The sequence below is a fragment of the Lynx rufus genome, unplaced genomic scaffold, assembly GCF_022079265.1.
Source record: "Lynx rufus isolate CCGP_SWC_20201006 ecotype Redwood Valley unplaced genomic scaffold, mLynRuf1.p SCAF_2, whole genome shotgun sequence".
NCBI classification, from domain to species: Eukaryota; Metazoa; Chordata; class Mammalia; order Carnivora; family Felidae; genus Lynx; species Lynx rufus.
Window position 1 is genome coordinate 212,585,584 of NW_025814834.1, and position 16,333 is coordinate 212,601,916.

The following is a 16,333-nucleotide window of genomic DNA, read 5'->3' on the forward strand; positions in this document are numbered from 1 at the left end:
TGTTTTCTTTGTCTGTGACTAAAAGGCAGGTATTTGTACTTGCACGGCAATGAGTCAGTATTTGAACTTCAACGTGAATCTCCATGCTGCAGCTGATTTGGAAACTAATGTGATAGAACCATGGTCTATAGATCTGCAGAAAGGGGACTGTAGACCTCATTAGACAGGGGAGGTGGTAGCTTTTCATATTTTAGGGCCAGACATGGATACTTCTTTGCAGTGCTACCTGACTGTTACTGGTCTGCCTCACTTTTCACCAAATGTGCTTCCTTCCCAGTTGGGTGTGCATGTTTTGCTTGAAAATGATGTTATATTTCAAATGCCCCAGAGGAAGCTGGCCATCTTTGGTGAATTTATTTATTTTTTAAAAAGAGAGAATTTATTTATTTTTAAAAAGGCACCTGGGTGGCTCAGTGGGTTAAGCATTGGACTCTTGATTTCGGCTCAGGTCATGATCTCACAGTTTGTTAATTCGAGCCCCATGTCGGGCTGTGTGCTGACAGAATGGAGCCTGCTTCAGATTCTATCTCCCTCTCCCTCCCTCCCTTTCTCTTTCTCTTTCTCTCTCTCTCTCCCCCCCCAGTCTCTCCCCCCCCTCTCTCCACCCCCTGGTCTCTCTCCCTCTCTCTCTACCTCTCTCGCCCACCCCGTACCCTATCACATGCTGTCTCTCTCTCAAAAAATAAATATAAAAAAAGGGAGAGAATCCCTTCACACTGCCATAGGACTACAGAATTAGAAGACTAAAAGTAGCAACTCACCATTTTTGGAGCACAAGCTATGTTCTGAAAATTGTGCTAAGTGCTTTATATATATTATCTTATTTGCTCAACACAACTACCCACGAGGTGGGTATTATTGCCATTCCCATTCTATAGATGAGAACCCTCAGGCATCATGGCAGACAGACACAAAAGTGGCCCCGAATGATCCCTGACTCCTGCTGTTCATGCCCTGTCCCCTCGAATGTGGGCAGGATCTGTGACTTGCTCTAATCAGTAGGATAGCACAAAGGTGATGGGATGCCATTTCCATGATATGTTACTTATTATTAAAACTTGCATCTTGCTAGGAGATGGTCTTCATGGACTCTCCTCATTGCCAACTTTCATGAGTTAAGCCATCGTACAGACAGCCCTACAGCAGAAAGAACACAGGGTGGCCTCCAGCTGACATTTAGCAAGGGGCTGAGGCCCCCAATCTGATCTTCTGCAGCGGTTTGGATCCTGCCAACAGCCACGTGAGCTTGAAGGCAGATCCTTCCTCAGACAAGCCTCTGATGAGAGCACAGCCCTGGCCGACCCCTCATTGCAGCCTGTGAGAGACCCTGAACAGAAGAGCCTCCTGAGGAGTTTCCAGATTCCTGCCCCACAAAACCTGTGACATGATAAATATGTGTTAAGTTGTAGTGATTTTTTTATGCAGCTACAGAGAACACAGGCGCGGATGAGATAAGCGATTTGCCCAAGGTCACCCAGCTGGCAGGTGGCTTATTTTGACGCGGAGAGTTCATCTGACCTGGAACAATCATGGAAGTCCAAACCTCTGAGCTCCTTCCCAGACTGATGGACGGACAGATGTAGTCTTTTAAGGATTTCTTCTAATAAAAATGCTGTGGTTGCGCTTGCTTGCTCATTCGGGGTCCATAACAGTATAGTCCACGGAGTCACAGGACTCACCAGCCACACCCAGAACTTTAGGTCAGAAGATCTGAACCCAGAAATCCCCGCCGTGCACCTTCCTCCCCACCTCCTAAAGCTCAATCGTCAGCAATTTGCTTAACTTCTCTAAGCAAATCTTGCTCTTTGGTAACTTCACATGCTCACAGTGTCACCATGGATTTGGGCACGGAATGAGACTACATGGGTAACGTGTTTAGCCCAGGGGGACCTGGCATGTGGATGACTGGCATCTTTATGCAAAGGATTCAGTTCGAGCTCCATTTCTTCAAGCTTGCCTTTCAAGCCTTTCCTCTGGGCTCTAGACCTACATACCCAACTGCCTACCCAGTGAGTCTACTCGGGTACTCTCTGAAGCCCCAACTTCATCTCTGTCACCCACCTGCCCAATAACCTGGTCCCCCTCCGATGCTCCCCTTCTCTGGGGAAGGAAACGCCTTTGTCTGGTTACACAAGTCAGCACCTGGGAGTCAACCCTGACAACTCCCTGTCATGCATCCTTCCCCAGCCAACGCGTCAACGAAGGCCTCTTCGCTTTCTTCTTCAGAAACCATTCTGCGACTTCTCGACTACCATCTCCATCTTGTGCCCGGACCTTTGCAAGAGCTGCCTGACGCCCCACATCCAGACTGCCCACTCTGCCCTCTTCGCTACTCTGGCAGGAATTACAGCTATCTTTTTAAAGTGAAATTTTTACGTAAGTATAACATTAGGGACAAAGCACACACAAATCAGAAGGGTAGAATTTGATGAGCCTCCGCAGGGTGATATCCACAAAACCAGCACCTGGATCAAGCAGCAAAGCACCACAGGTATCCCTAGGACCCACCCCTCTCCACCCATGCCTCTTCCAGCCACTACACTAGGCTGGAGTACACTTACGTTGTGCTTTTGCGACACGATGTAAATGTTCTAGTATTTTCCATACGCGGATGTTGGCAGATATATGCATGCATTTCTGATGTGTATATCTATATGTCTATATATGTCTATATAGGAGCCTGAGTGTTATTGGATCACAGTGTGGGGATACGTTCAACATTTGTGGACACAGTCAGTTTTCCAAAAATAGTTGCGAGCAATTTGTACTCCTCCCAGCACTGTATGATTTCTCTGGTAGGTGTCACATGCCTTTCAACATTAGATATCATCTGTCACTTTCCACTTAGCCATTCTGGTGGGGGTACAAATGTATACCCTATCACGCTTTTAATTTGCATTTCCCTGATTCCTAATGAGGTTGAACAGTTTTCATGTGCTTTTTGGCTCTTTAGATGTCCCATTTTGTGAGGTGGATGTGAAAATCCTTTGCTCATTCTCCTATTTAGCTGTCTGCCTTCTTTAGTATTGATTTGTAAGGGTCTTTATATGTTATGGAAATGACTCTTCTGTCAACTATAGGCTTTGCAAATATGTTCTTTCATTCCATTGACTCCCTTTCCACTCCCTTAATGGGATCTGTTGAGGAACAGAAGCTCTTAATTTTAATGTAGCCCAATTTACCTATTCGTTTTCTCTTTCTGGTTGGAGTTTTTAATATCCTACTTAAAATAATTTTACACACCCCATGATCATGCTCTCCTACATTTTCTTCTGTGACGGTTTTTTGTGTGTTTTGTTTTGTTTTGTTTTTGCTTGTCTGGCCTTTCACAATTAAGTCTACAATCCACCTGTCATCTTTTTCATATGGGCGTCAACTGACCCAGTACCATGTATTCTTAAAAAAGCAAACAAACAAACATACATATATTTCCCTACCACACTCCAGTATCACCTGGTAAACCAAGCAGCTGTGTAAGTGTGATGCTGTGTTCGGTCCTCTATTCTATTCCCTCGGTCTTTTTTTGTCCATTCGTTTGTCAGTATGACCGTCTTAACTACTATAGTTTTTAATAAGCCTTGGGACGGGGACTGCTTGGATGGCTCAGTCAGTGGACCATGCAACTCTTGATCTTGGGGTTAAGTTTGAGCCCCATGTTGGATGTAGAGATTACGTTAAAAATAATAATAATAATCCTTGGTATGTAATAGTATAAGTCCTTTACCTATTTTTTCTTCTTCTAGATTGCTTTCCATAGTCTTAACCTTTTGCATTTCCACACAGATTTTGGAATTCTCTTGTCAACTTCTGCCCCAAAAAGGTGGGAGGGGGAAAAAAAGGTGGGAGATTTTTATTGGGATTGCACTGACTCTATAGATCAATTCAGGAAAAACGGACATTTTTACAATATTGCATTTCCTGACCCACAAACATGGCGTATCCATCCAATTATGTGTCTTCTTTAATTCCATTAATGTTTCACAGTTTTCAAAACTTTTATTAGATCTATCTCAAAATACTAAATTTTTGTGCTATTATAAACATGTCTTTATTAAAACTATGTTTTATTGCTGCTAGCAATAAATAAGTAAATAAATTAAAAAAAACCATTTCATTTTGTCTATTGCCTTTGTATCCAGTAACCTTGCCAAGTTCATGTATTAATGCACCTAATTTGCGTGTAGATTCTTTTGGATTTTCTATGTACAAAATCATTTTCCCCTATACATAGAAACAGGTCTTTTTTTTTCTTTCAATCATTAATGATTTTTATTTCTTTTTCTACCCTTATTACACTGTCTATAACTTCCAGAAAGTAGTGATAAAAGAAATCCTTGTTTTATTTGTGGTCTCAAGGGGGAAGGCTTTAACTATTTCACCATGAAGTATGGTATTTGTTACAGGCTTCTTATCGTCTTTACTGGATCCATGGGGGTGCCCTTCGAGTCGTAGTTCACATGTCCTTTTCAAAGAGGAAATCTGGTCATGTCACTCCCTCCTGAGAGGTTGCTGGAGAATGCTACTCTCCCAGCACCAGAGCTCCTTGCCAGGCATTTTCCCCCTGCTCTGGAAGACTCTCACAGCACCCTCTTCATAAGCCCTTCTCTTTATTAAATCTGACGCATCCTGCAGACCTCTGCTGAAAAGCCCTCTCCTCGGGGACCTTCCTAAGCCACTGCCCCCAAAACCAGATCAGGCTACTTAGGGACAAGTGCTCATAGAAGGATTTTCCTTTCTTACACAGCTCTTATTCCCACTAGGCACCTTGTCCCCCCTCCTTGGAGAACACCTAGTCACTGGGCTAGCTGCTATGACCCTAGGCAAGACATTCCCAGGCAGATCCAATGGCTGGAATCATCTGAAGCTTGCCCTGGCAAACAAAAACCACTGAGAAACAGGACCCAGTTTGGTGCCCAGCTCCAAGTGATTCGGTGCTCAATAAATATTTGTTGAATGAATGGGTGAAAAAACAAACTCAGACAACTCACTTTAATCTTGGTCTCAGTTCCCACAACTGCAAGATGATGAGCTTCATGTCCTTTACCTTTGATATGTTGGGATTCTGACTGGAGAACAGAATTGTTGCAAAAGATATGAGTCAACTTCGGATGAATATGAATAATTCTTGACTTTTGTGGTTTTGTTGGCTTTGCTGAATTGGAAAACATAAAATACAGTTGGTGTGCTCTTTGTGACTGTGACCATTAGTACTCTGAGCTCAACTTAGCCTTGTTAGAGGCAGATGGTAGACCTTGTCCACAGGGGATCCCTGCTATCAGGAAATGGAATGCCTTAGATCAGAGCTTCACAGAACACATGGGGCCTGTGTTCTGGAACCAAACTAAAGTTAACTGCCCTGTCATGGAGCTTCAGAAACCAAAGCCTTTATGATGTCATCCAGGAAGAATTGTCTTCAACATTGGAATGAAGTCCTTTTATAGATACAGTTCAGACTTCACTACAGATAAATTAGAAGAGGAATGTTTACATCACAAAAAGAATATGTGTAAAACAAAACGGCTCTCAGCTTTAAATGATCCCAGTGCTTTTATTAAAGGGATTGACATAAAACTATGATCCATTAAAAGGGGGGGGGGAGTCATTTGTGCAATCAGTTCTATGTCTCTGTAAGGTAGAGGGAGCAACATCTACATGATGAATCATAATGCTCTTCAGTGGCCCTCTGCCCTTCCCTGACCACACAGTTACTCTCTATTACTTTATCCTCTTTTCCTCTTTTCCTGTTCTTATGACCTAATCACTTTCTGAAATTACCAGGCTTAGTATTCAGTCTTTATTTTTTTAGTTGCCTGACCCAACCAAAGTGAAAGCTTCATAAGGACCAGGACCTTGTCTGTTTACCACTATGTCCCAGGACCTAACCAGTCCTTGGATGACAGTAGGCACTTGATTCATACTACAAATCATAACCAGACCAACCCCCAATCAAATTCTGTGTAGAAACACAAAAGATAATGCCAGGTTAGAGACAGTTATGTAGAGAGGAAATGTTTACTTATTATATATTAATTCACTTCTCTTTAAAATGAACACTGAATAAGTTAATGTTATGGTGCCTGGGGCTCAGTCGGTTGAGCGTCCGGCTTTGGCACAGGTCCTGATCTCACGGTTCATGAGCTCCAGCCCCATGATGGGCTCACTGCTGTCAACACAGAGCCAGCTTTGGTTCTTCTGTCCTCCTCTCTTTCTGCTCCTTCTCTGCTCACACTCTCTCTCTCAAAAATAAATAAAACATTAGAAAATAAGTTATTGTTGACAAAAGCCTTTTTTTTTTTTCAAGTTAAGCTCGTTCTCTTCCTTTCTTTATGAAATCTGGTAATATGATAAACTCCTTTATTTGCTGTGGTAATAAAGAACTCCCACATCACAGGGACTTACAACCATAAGGATTGTATGCTTACAACCATAAGCTCCATCCATGTGACCTTCAGTCTGAGACCCAGGCTAATGGAGCAGCCTCTATATGGGCGATCAGCCCTTAAAACTTGGGCTTTGACATGACACAAGTGACTTCTACTCACATGGCCTTGGCCAAAGCAAATAACATGGAGAATCAAGCCTGCCATCAACAGAGTGGAGGGCCACCGCAGGGAAGGAGCTGGGATGTCTGGCCACTGAAGTATAGTCTTTATCACACTGTGGTTTCAGCTTTGGGAGCTGACGAGAGAGAACAACGGAGAACTCCACGTCCAAACTCAGAAAGAAAAATGAATCGGAACTGTCCTGATTTTATCCTTGAGAGACACCTGAACTTACATAGAAGTCCTGCCAATTCTGAACTCATATACAAGTTCTCTCCTGACACGCCCAGAAGAAGCCCTCTGATAACCATCTTGCCCACCTTCAAACAGGAGGCAGCATGTAAAGTAACTTGCTCGTGACTCCTCTGCTCTTCACCTCCCCCAGGAGCTCAGAGTCCTTCATGGAGGTTTTCTTTTTACTTTCCTGGACAATTTACCTCTAATAGAGAGGCATAATTCTGGAAACTGCAACCCTTTAATTCTCGGTGACATTATCTTAAGGTGGGCTGATCTAACTAACAGCAGCCAGCATTCAGGAATAATCTTTCAGTGAAAGGTATTCTCCTGAGCTACCACTTTAGGAAATTATCTCTTCCCTCCTATGACTCACTACTTAAGGGGAGGAAATTTCTTCCCAGAGACTAAGAAGTGATACCAGAAGAGGTGAGTAAAGATAGATTTTTGAGACTCCCAATTTCAGGCTGGGGTCACGGGAATGGAAGAGATAGGTGACTGGGGAGGAAAATAACTTTGGTGAGAAGGAAGAAAAAGATTCACCAATTAGGCAGCATTTATGGATTTCCTGCTGTGTACGGTGATGTGCTGTATTCTGCCTAGAAACGGCTCTAAAAGACACAGTCCAAGTATTTGGGGGTGCCCTACAGTCTAAGAGAAAGACAACAAATATTTTCCATGAAGTGTATGAAGCGTGGTTGTTCTGAAACAGGATGATCACTCATCCAGCCTGAAGCACTGGGGAGCTATCCTACAGGCACTCAATTCAGAGATAAGGATGAACCAGAGTTAGCTGGGGAAAATGGGAGTTAGCTGATTGGTAGTTGGGTGGGGATGATGCGGAAAAGGCATCCGGGAAGAGAGGACAGCGTGAGTAAGGCACAGAAGGGTGGAAATGAGATACACTGCTGTAGACAGTGTATATATTGAGCCCACAGCTCAAGGTGGCTGGGGCTTAAAATACACATGGGGAAAATGAGTCTGGAGAGAGAAGTCACAAAGCACCTTGTCAACCATGATATTTACTGAAGGAAGCTGGCGGCAGAGGTTCCAGAAGGGCAAGAGGTGCTCTAGCCAATGGTCATTAGAAAGTATCCCTACTATCCCAAGTGTGAACAATTAGCCATCACCTTTCCTCAAACCGCACAAAAGCTACAAGGAACAGCTGACCTCTAAGAAAGCATAAAAGGAAAGAACATTTGCTCCGCGTTAAACACAATAAAATTCGTCTTCCTGAGATGCCAAGTTGTTATTCTGCTAATAGCAAGATCAGACAGTCCATTCCAAAATGAAATGTAGTATCACTATGGTTTTCCAGGCACATGCTGTCAAGAATTTGAGGCAACTCATGGTCTGTGATATCAGGAAACATTATTGGTTGGTTGTCTGCAGTGACGTGATGGAACCAGCTCTTCTCAGACGGCAATCATTACATGTTCAGGAATTTTGTAAGCCAATAGTTAAGCATAATGATACAAACTTGCAATTTAATAAATCACAATAAAAACAAAGATAACAAATACTCAAAATGCATTCCTGCCTAATGATTTTACTACATTTTACTGCTCTCTTCGTTCTTGAACTTATTTATTTTATCTGTGTGGTAGAAATGCTATGCTCCCCAACGCCATGCTCTGTAACTTGAAATCAATCACAGTTGGAGTATTTACACCACAGAAATTGGCAAATGCTACAGACCAGGCGCTCCCCCTGCACCTCACTCCTTCCACCAAGAACTGGATGTTAACATAGCAGCACACTGTTGACTTCTTTGGATGTATTAAATAACATGTTAGTAATTCTCCACTGTTCTTGCTTCTTTACCCCCCACCCTACACCATACACCATGAACACATGTATATACACAAACCCCATGTCTCTACCTACTCCAAATCTCCTGGTCATTAGCACATCATTCTCCTGGAATATACTCTCCTCTTCCACCTTTCCTCCTAAATAAACTCCAGGATGTATAATTCCAACCCCATGTTGCTGGGATTCCAATAATAATTGCACCTCAGTTTTCTTGTCTATAGAATGGGAAGATTTAATAAACTGCACCCTAAAACCTTCACAGTGTCAACGGAGTCAAGGTCTCCTTTTATTGAGAACGAGGCAGAGGCCAATTCCATCCTCACCGCCTAACCCCGCCATGCCAATACCATGTAACCTTAGCCAAGTTATCAACCATTATCTCAGTTTCCACACTGATAAACTAACCATTGTCATTGCCATTATCACTGTCCTCAGCACTGTCCATCGGTTCATCTCTACTTTGAAGTAAGGCTATTTTAAAGACAATTTCAAAGATGATTTAAAGATTTTAAAAATGAAAGGATGAAAAAGCAGCAAAAATACACATGCAATCCTAACTATGTGGGTAGTAATGATCTCAGAAATGGGATTTACTTTCAGTACACTAAAATCAAGACTAAACTGATTAACAGAAATCCTAAATAATCATTTGGTAGGATGAGCATTAACTCTTTGAAAGAACCTTCTATACGGAAAGGGTACATGCAAGCATTGTACATTCAATCAAGCTGACACGTGAGCCTCAGGATCAAAGGCTGAGGCAAGCAGGCACCTCTGATCCAGCCCCTGAATTGAGCCAACCCCACTTCTGAAGGAAGTTCCATTAGGACCATAGACTGACTGTCCAAAGCAGGACACTTTAAGGAGAGAAATCACACGATTACATTGGAATTAGTATGAACCAGGATGGTCTCAGACAAACCTGGAGGTCTGGTCTCACACCTCTAACTACCACCACCCCCGCTCAGTGCTGTGATCTGAAACCAAATACTCGCCCTTAACCTCAACCTAGGATAAAGCATTGCTAGCTCAAATAGGAAAATTTACCACCTGAAAAAAAAAAAAAAAAAGGAAATACTCTAAGGCAACCCAACTAGAAAAGGAATGAATGGTCTGTAACTATGGTGTTTTTAGCTTTGATATAATCCATAGGCCCAAGGCAGAATCTGTAGCTGGTCTATAGCAAAGATAAATAAAATGAATATTTTACTTTTACGCAGAGATGAATCCAGGTTTATGTAGTATGAAACATATATAATTTGGTGACCTTTTTCAAAGAAAAAGAATGAAAAGTTACACATTCAAAATGAAGTTGCAAGTAAGTTATTTGTTCAGAATGAAAAAAGAAATCATAACAATTTTAAAACCATTTTCAAAAGCTGGCAAGTAACACAAACACCACAAAATCAAGAGAAATCTGGGAAAACAACATGACAGTATTGTTATCAATTAACTTCCTAACACACGGCCATAGTCCTTCTTTTCCTACGTATTTGGACTACATTCTCCTTGGTTGACTCCACATTTTATAGTGATTTTATAGTCATTTCTATGAAGAATATAAAACACAAAAATAAAGCAATGTGTCCTGCAGAATGGTTCATCAAAAAATTGGGATCTGCAGATTCAGGACGGCTGCAAATTCTTATCACTCCTCCCACTGAAAGATGGACTCCATTTTTCCCTCCCTTGAGTCTTGAATGCAGCAAAAATAACACTGTCTGATTTCCCCGTCCAGGCCTAAAGACGACGAGCAGCTCCTGCTTCCTTCCTCCAAGGACTTCCCTCTTGGAACCCAGTCACTGTGTCATGACAAAGCTCAAGTAGCCACTTGAAGAGGTCAACAGGGAAGGGACCCGGGAGCCCTGGCTAACAGCCTCAGCTGAGCTCCCAACACCATTTGGGACCTCCCAGCCATCTCGACATCCCAGCTGCAATCCTGCAAAGCAGAATGACCATCTTGGCAAACCACAGGACCATAAGAAATGAGTAGTGCTTTAAGTCACCAAATCTTTGAGTGGTTTATTATTCAGCAACAGTTGTTATAAAGATATGTTGAAAGAACTGTAAATGCTCATATATCCACCCCTTTGATTCTATCATTAACATTCTATCACACTTGCTTTATCATATGATCTATCCATGTGTCCAGACATCTCATGTTTTACACACTTCAAAGTTGTAGACGTCACTCCACTCCAAGCTCCTCTGCATGCCATGGACTTAAGAATTTTTCTTTGAGATAAAATTTACATAAAACATAGTAAAAAAATCTTCAGCATACCATCCTGAGTTTCGACAAATGCCCACACCTGTGAAATGCAACCGTCGAACAAGACACAGAACACTACCATCGCTCAGAAAGTTCCCTCATGCCCCTTCTCGGTCAACCCCGTGCCGCTCTCCTCCTCCACGAGGAGCTACTTTTCTTTGTTTCTACCCTAGATTAGCGTTACCAGTCCAGAAGTTAACAAACAACAAATTATACAATATATTCTCTTTTGTATCTGGCTTTTTTCACTCAGCATAATGTTTATGAGATTCATTCACGATGCTGCCTGTGTCGGGAGTATGTTTCTTTTTATTACTGAAGAGCATTCTTATGTGTAAATATATCACAATTTGTTTACCCATTCTCTTGTTGATGGACACCTGGGCTGTTTCCAATTTGTGACTATTATGAAGAAAGCTGCTATGAACATTCTTGGGCAAGTCTGTTTGTGGACATATGTTTTCACTTCTCTTGGGTAGATAGACCTAAGGGTGGAATCACTGGGTCAAAGAGTAGACGTATGTTTAGTTTTACAAGAAACTCCCACGCCTTTTTGCTGCAGTGAACTTTGCTTTTTATCACCGATGGTTTATAAAGTGTCTTTCGGCTTCACATCTTGTTTTTGGCAATGCCCCATCTGTAACACCCTTTCTGCAGTTTCTCAGTGTTTTTTGTTTGCCAGGGTAAGCTTCAGATGATTCCAGCCATTGGATCTGCCTAGGAATGTCTTGCCTAGGGTCATAGCAGCTAGCCCAGCTACTAGGTCTTCTCCAAGGATGGGGGACAAGGTGGCCATGAAGCCTGGGTCAACCACACTACCCTCTAATCCTTCTTGGAATCAAAGATGAGTCTAAATGCTTGATGAGTTCACCAGGGCCTGTGGTCACTAGGTGACTTAAAATTTTATTTCTTTGCTAATGTTCTCCCTCCTCCTTCCCTGTCTTCCCAACAAGCATATAACCTCTTCTCCTCTCAGAACCTTGCTTCTCCCATTCACTGCTTTATCACCATCACTCAAAATGGTGCCCAGAACAGAGTAGAAACTGAACCCACAAATGCATGAATGAATAAATGAATGGCTAGCCCCATTGCTACTTTGTAACCCAACCCTGAAGAATTTACTTCTATATTGACCTACGGCAATGTAGACTGATGATGCCTAAGGCCCCTTTTTGGTCAGTACTTTGTGCCTCTGGCACAGCAGTCACTCAGTCTATGTGACACTTCTTTCTCTGATTCCGCCTGAGGAGTGAGAACCCTTTTTACCTAGTTCAGCTCTGTCACCCCATGGCACCCAGAAATGTGTTTTGGACATAGTAGGTGCTCAAGACATGTCAGCTTGGTCTCTGCTTACCACAAACACCAAGGGGACACCCAGATTGCGGGAGTTGCCTGAAATGCCGAGATCATCTGCAAAATGTCTTCATATGTGTATTCTGTAGGGTGAGGAATTAACACATTCTCAAAGGAACCCATGACCTAAAACATGTTAAGAATCACTGAGGTGGATTTTGACAAAAGCTACCTTTGCTTCCCTGCTCACCAGCTCAGGCCAGGCTTTGTGATAGTCATTGTGGATATTCATAGTATTTCCATTATATCACAATCATTTAACAAAATCTCCATTGTTGAAAAGCTAGACTCCTTCCAATTCTTCACTATTATAAACAACACTGAGTGAATATCCTACCCTTACAAAGTTATCTTTATCCACCTCTTCCGTTCTTTTCTTAAAAGAGATTCTAAGAAATGGAATTACTAGGTCAAAAATATGAATGTACTTGGGTGCCCACATGACTCAGTTGGCTGGTGTCTGACTGTTGATTTCAGCTAAGGTCATGATCTCACAGTCGTGGGATTGAGCCCTGTGTCAGTCTCCATGCCCAGTGTGGAGCCTGCTTGGGATTCTCTCTCTCCCTCTCTCTCTGCCCCTCCCCTGCTCATGTGCATGCTCTCTAAAAAACAAACAGGAAGGAAGGAAGCAAGCAAGCAAGCAAGCAAATATGAATGTACTGATCCTCAAGCTGCTTTCTGGAGAGCTGTTTGAATTTACACTTCCATGAACAACATATGAGAGAAACATTGTCCTTTCTGCTGACAATTCCAGTAAGGAACAAACCACTTCCCATCTCCTTGAGGCTTACTGGATTACCTGACCAATAACCCAAAGAAGGGCAACCCAAGACAAGTTATTAGTATGACCACTTCCAAAATGTACTGAAGTTGGGCCAAGCTTGACCTTGAATTTCCTTCTCCTTGCCACTCTCACATTCCATCCTTATGACTCAACCCATGCATTATGTTAGGTTTTGAAAAGGAAAGAGGAGATCCAAAAATGGCCATGTGTTACTTTTGAAATATAAATGAAGAGGCATGAGTTTTTCAAGGGCAGAGAGAAAAGGCAAATGAGTATGATATGATATCAAGAGAAGAAAAGGAGGTACCCACGAGAAGGGCATTCTGAGGCTGCCTTCCCTCACTGAGAGGTAGAAGCTGGTCCACAGACCAGCTGAGCAGAGCTCACGGCTCTCTCTCTTGCCAGAAGACAGCCCTGGCCCGACTGGAGTTCCTCCAGGCCTTGTGTTTCCAGTTACAACTGTAGTCAATCAGTTGCTAATGATTCCTCCACTTACTCTCTGAGGCATGGAAATCAACATTGAAGTGGGAACCTAGCAAACAGGATCACAGCCCTCTACCTTTGTGCATGACATTGGCCAAGTTATGGTCCCCGTCCAGGCCTGTCCTCTGGTTTGCAAAATAAGAAGGTCCCACCCAATAATGTTTCAAACAGGGATATCTGAGTCAGAAATAGCTACTACACAATCACAACTGTGATGTATCACAGTGTCTCTAAAAGCACCCACAGTTATTGCACACTTTCATGGGGGCCCCTCTGGGCTCTGAGGCCAGCAGAGGAGACTCTTAATTGCCCTGACCTCTCCTTCTTCCCTGCCGTGGAGGGGAAAGTTCTCACGTGAGCTCATAAACAAGACCTTGTGCTTTGTCACAGGCTCAAGTTCACTCTGCCTCTTAACAGGATCCCTCTCATCACTGTTTGGCATGGCCTGCTTGGTACAACTTGGCACTTGACAGAGCTCATAAGTGCAGGAATCTACAGAATGCTCATTCTAGTGGGCTTAAGTGTGGCAGCAAATCCTTTGACGTTCTTCCCATTAACAGGTAGGGACCTATGTGCCTTCCCTTGAACCTGGGCAAGCTTGTTTCTGCTTTGACAAGCAGAGTATAGTTAAAATGACACTGCAGGACTTCAAGGCCAGTCACTGTTTCTTAACCTCTTTCATTCATTATTGTCTCCCTAAAAAGCCTTTCAGACATTACTTTTCCCTAATCACTTCCCTACTTCCATAATATTTTAATGATACATATATATTTCTTACACTGTATGTACGTCTATTTTTTTACATAAAAAGAGTAATATTTTTTCACACTTCCCCACAGACCAACGTTTATCCCCAGAGGACAATATCACCTCTGCTAAAATGAACAGGTTAGGTCATAAAAGGCCATGCAACTTCCCCTCAGTTCTCCTGAAACTTGTCTTGGAGCCTTTAGATGCCATGTATGAAGTCTGACTACCTAGAGGATGCCATGCTGGAAGTCAAGCTGGAAAAACAATATAGACAGAAAGATGCCCAATGAGTCCAGCTATAACAACCATCAGCCATTTGAGTCTTCCTGGCCCATGTGATGAAGAAGCCTGCAAGACAATGCCAGCTCCAGCTGCCATCTGACTACAATCACGTAAGAGATCCCAAGCCAGACTCACCCAGCCTAGCCAACCCCCAGAACCGGAGAGGTAATATCAAATAAATTATTATTGCTGTTTAAGCCACTACGCTCTGAGATGCTTTGTTATTCAACAGTGAGGAACCAGAGCACTTACAACATACCAAAAGTTACCCTAAGAATTCAACATTAATTTATTTTACCTTCACAACACCCTGTGAGGTAAGTATACACATTTCACCGATGGATTCAATTCTGGATGAGATTTCAACTCATCCAAGAAAACTAGAGGTTTGGGTGTGTGGGTGGCTCAACTGGTTAAGTGTATGACTCTTAATTTCAGCTCAGGTCATGATCTCTTGGTTGGTGAGTTCAAGCCCCACTTAGGGCTCTGTACTGATGGTGTGGAGCCTGCTTAAGATTCTCTCTCTCTCTCCCTCTCTCTCTCTCTCATGCTCTCTCTCTCTCAAAATAAATAAATGAGGAGGAGGAGAAGAAGAAAAAGAAAGAAGTAGGAGAAAGAAGAAAGAAGACTTGGAGGGCTACACATTGCTTAGAAACCATTGCTCTACACTTTCTTCCAGCCATTACCTTCATAAAACCTATCATAAACATGATACCTGTGTATACATTATTATATTTAATAAGCATTTTATTAATCATTATATTCTGGGTACTGTGCTAAGCATTCAGGATACAAAGATGAAAATCATAGCTCCTATACTCAAGGAACTTTCAACCTAACAGAGGGATTAAAATATCAATTTGGTATAATAACAGTCAAGATGAGTATAAGTACAGAATGCTAAGGATCACACAAGTGGGGACCCAATCCAGAATGGGGGCCAGAGAAAGGGTAGGGACAGGGAAGGTTTCTTGAAAAAAATGTGACCTCTGACCTGAGTTTTCAAAGGGGAGAAAAGGACTTAATCAAGAGAAAAGACAGGAGGTGGATATTCCAGCAGGATAATAGCTGTGCAAAGTCAAGAGAAAGTCAGGTACATTCAGGGAATTGCCAACAATTTTCAGGAATTTGGGCATGTGTGAAGGGAGAGGATGGTACAAGTTGAGTCCCTCATCCTGGTTTGCCTGAGACCTTCTAGTTTTTTTTTATATATACTCAATGAATATCTTTTTATTTTTTTTAGGGGATCAGTTCCTCTTTTATTTTTTTTTAATATATTTATTGTCAAATTAGCTAACATACAGTGTATACAGTGTGCTCTTGGCCTGAGACTTTCTAGATTTTAAAATGGAAAGCCTCACATTCTGTGAGGTCCCTCAGCTGGTCACCCCAGGCAGGCCAAAAGAGAGCACAGAATGGGGGAGGTGGAATAGAGATTGGTGAGTGGCAGCTAGGAGGTACTGAGCCTTGCAAGCCATGCTAGGGTGGTTTGGACATTATCCCCAGGATAAATAGGAGACAATGAAAAAACATAAGCAGGTCTGGTGATTTGATTATTTAACAGAGAATTGGGGTTGAGCCAGAACTGAACCTGAGAACTACCCCGTGCGCTCTGAACACAACTGTCTCTTCGCTTCCCTACCGGCGTTCAGGGAACCTTTTTAAACATCATGGGATGTTTGCAGACACAGCACTAGATGCCTACCTGCACTCCCTGGCTGACACAGAGCCCAGAATCCTATGGAAGAAACCATGACTCTAATCCACAACTCCTTCTCTACCGTATACTGCCACGTCTCCAACCTTCCAAGAAAGAAA